Below are 3,939 nucleotides of genomic sequence, written 5' to 3' on the forward strand. Positions count from 1 at the left end.
CAGTCCTAAGCTTGGCCAACTCCCTTTCATGTTCACTCTTAAGCCTGGCCAACTCCTTCTCAAACTTCTCCTTGTCCTGTACCCTTCCAAGGTTCTGCTCATGGAACATCTCCCATAGCTTGCACAAACATCTCTGAAGAACAGTTGGCCAAGACCCATCAACCCACTCTACAACACCACAATTCACACCATTTTCCTGCATTTATAAATGTGATAGGTTATTACAAATGGACTAGGAGCTTATTTCAGTTCCATGATTAACTTGTATAGACTTGATAATTTCTAACAATGAATAACATAAATGAGATATGATAAGTTATTACAATGTCATGATTAAGTTTCCAAAGTAACAAAAATACATAGCAGAAAAGTTTATTGGCATCATATCAAACAAAGTGCTGCATCATATCAAACAAAGTGCTGCATCATATCAAACATCAGTGAACATACATAGCAGAAAAGTTTATTGGCATCTAACCTGGACTGGGCAGCCATAGAAACGCCTTCCTGTTAAAGGCCCTTCAAAAGCAACATGCTTAAAAGGCCTCATTTGATGCAGAATGCATTTGCGATGAGCAAGCTCAAGTTGGACACAGAAAAGGGGCTCCACAGTGGTGTCTGGTTCCTCCTGCAACCAAAATAACCAGCAAACACTAGTTTCAATCTGCACTCAACACCAGAATCAACTTGCACGGTTCATTAAACATGAACACTAAAAAAATCCCCAACTCAGCATGAACCCTAACACTGTACAGAGATGAACCCTAGCTTACATCAATCCTACAATCAAACCCCAGCCTCACTATTGAACAAGAATCCTACAACAGCAACACTACACTTAGCAAGATCCATGGCGGTAGCCTAGGCCTACTAGCACCTAACCCTAACCCTAGGTGGCAAAGAACTTACCATAAGTCCCATGTCCATGCCGACGACCTGGCAGTCCTCCTCCGAGCTCGTTTCCTCGTCGTTCCAGGAAGGCATGGCGGCAAGGAGGTCGACGGCGACCGGCCTCAAAGACGGCGAGCGGCGGCGAGCTCGTACTGGAGCAGGGGAGTGAGAGCAGGGGAGTGAGCGAGCAGGGAGAGAGTGAGCGAGCAGGTGCGCCCGACCGACCGAGGGGGTTTATTTACCCCAGTTCCGACCGGGCCGGTCGGCTAACGGCTGTCAACGGTCGCGCCGTGAGCGCGCGTGGCCAGGTGGCCTGACATGTGGGTCCAGGCGGTCAGAAAAACGGTTCAATCGCTAGTCACCGGAGTTTTGGGTTTTTTGAAACAGCGAACCGCGCGACTGATAGGTTTCTGAGAAAAATTAAAAAGTGGTAGTTTTTTGAAATCCTAGCCTGTAAACTAGTAGTTTTATGCTATTTACTCCAAAGAAATGGATGATATTTTTACCCATTTCTCTAACAAGTATCTAGCCTAAATATTTACTAATTTGTATGGAATAGAAGTTAGTGTTTGGTCAATGTCATAGAAAATGCGCTGAATTTTTTTCTCCAAATCACATAAAAAATTAGATCTACTTCTAAAGAAGGGGTGCAGGCATATACATCGGCGTTCGTCTACAATGTTCCAATCTATTTTAACATTGTATGCAAATGCCATCGATAGTTTTTGTATGGTTTCTCACAGGAGAATTTGTTGTGTATTGGTGTGAGTTGTGACAGATGGAGACCTGAAAAAAATTGTGATCGATCCCCACCAATCTAACGGCGGGGTATTTGCCCGACTATTGATGGATTTGGTGCTAAGGTGGTGTTAGGTTCTTTAGTCCTAGGACTTTTTCTAGTTTCTAGGACTTTTTAAATACTCTTAAGGAGGTGCTTCTAAGGACTTTTACTAAAAAGTTTCAAAAAAGTTCCATCCTGTTTGGTTTGCTAGCGATTTTTTTTAGTCTCAACACAAAAAAAGTCTCTGGAACCAAACACCCCCTAAAGATCTGTATCCAATCCCCCCAAAGAAAAGAGATATGTATCCAACCTAGCCAGTCCTTCCGGATGAAATCGATCCTCGCATCCAGAAGAGTTCAGCACAAGGCGGCGCTGCGATCGTGACGTTCCGGAAACCCCTTCCCGGTTCCATGTCATCTTCGCCGCCAGCGCCCGCTAAGGAGGACGAGGAGGTGAGGGCGGAGACGGTGGACGGAGAGGCGCCGAGTCCACTACAGGCCGCGGAGGCCGCCGTCACAGGGGTACTCGACGGAGCTGCAGCGGCGAACCGCACCACTTTGTTTGGGCGCGAGGGGGTGAACTTCGGAAATGATCAGCAAGAGGATATGGACAACAGCGACGGTGATGACGGCGAAGAGGAGGATTTCGATGATGATATGGTCGACTACGACTTAGACGAGTCCGAGTTCGGTGCCGATGAGGTTGAGTTCGGCTCTGGTGAGGAGGGAGGCCCTGTGTTGTTGCAGAGAGCAGAGTTGGAGGCTACGGTGGAGGCCCTGTGGCGCAAGGTTGCCGGCGTTGTTGAGGAGAAGCCATCGGCGGGGAACACAAACACATGCTTGGTGTGTATGGAGCCCTTGACCTGCGAAGGCCATCATCGCATCTGGTGAGTACTATACGAATTAGTTCCTACATATTTTGCACATGATGATAGATCGAACCAGCAAGAATTTGGGGGGAAAACAACTGATCGTCGGTCTCCTGTCTGCTACCAAACACGCAGTTGCATTCCTTGTGGACATGTGTACGGCAGATCTTGTCAGGAGAAGTGGCTGCATAGTGCTGGTAAGGAGAGCGCCAAGGTACGTACACCACATGCATAATTCTCAACCTTTTCATATGTGTATGCGTTACGCTGAGAGCACTGCTGATCTGTTTCCTAAGTTATATCAAATCTTTGTTCCCAGTGCCCTCAATGTAAGCTGCAGTTTGAGGACAAGCTTATTATCAACCTATACACGGCAGCAAATTTGGGGGACGGGTGCGGCACTATACAGGTTATGCCTCTTTCGTTATTACCTTCTGGTCGTACATGCTCAAAATTAATTTTTGTCGTGATAAAACTAAACAGTACTAGATTTATCAGATGGAATTAAGGTTCATACGATCTGTTTCCATTTTGAAAGTACCATTTGCGAGATCAAACAAGCACACCAATTTAGTTGGATCCTTGCAAAATTTAACTTTAAGTATACACTGACTCTCCTCTTAAATCTTGCAACTGAAGACCAATTGTGCAACTAAAGAACTATATTATCATGTCATCTAATTAATGCACAATTAGTGTTCAGTAGCAACTTCGGCGTGGGCCACCGGATCCGGGTGGTCGCGTGGCGCTGGTCGAGGAGAGGCCGTGGTGGCTCATCTACGTCGCAGAGGGCTGGGCACATTGGGGCTCGAGCAAGTCACGAAGGCGGCCAGCTACTCCGCCTAGATCCGGTTTGGCAGGTGCCATGAGCTGGCTCGTGGTAGTCACTTGGGGCGTCGTCACGGTCGCGACGGCCTTGGCAGTTGTGGTTGGCGTTAGGTAGTGTGGAGGCGGCAGGGGTGTGCGGGCGTATGGTAACTTCAATGGCGTGGTGCTGGTTGTCAGATGCCACCAGGTGGCTCATGGAGCTGGTGGTGGTCTCTCTTCTCCCGGGTTCGAGCGGGCGACACATGGGCCGAGGCTGGTGCCAGACACGGTACCGGTTGAATGCATGGCAGCGGTGTCGCTGACCCAGGGCTCACATTTGGGCGGGCCAGATCTGGGTTCGAGGCAGGTCAGGGCTGTCGAACCAGGTAGGAGAGGTTGAGTACCTCCCGAGAGGTGCTTGTGGGCAGTGTCGTGCCTCTTCTCATGGGCACAGTGGGTGGTGATGGTGGTCGAGACACCTTTGCGTCATTGGAGGATCGACGCCGAGGGCCATGGGCATGGCATCGTGCAAGCTAGCAAGGGCCAAGACCAGAAGGCTATGGTCGGGGTTCGCTTGACGATGACCGTCGGC

This window comes from Triticum dicoccoides, chromosome 5A, assembly GCF_002162155.2.
Source record: "Triticum dicoccoides isolate Atlit2015 ecotype Zavitan chromosome 5A, WEW_v2.0, whole genome shotgun sequence".
NCBI classification, from domain to species: Eukaryota; Viridiplantae; Streptophyta; class Magnoliopsida; order Poales; family Poaceae; genus Triticum; species Triticum dicoccoides.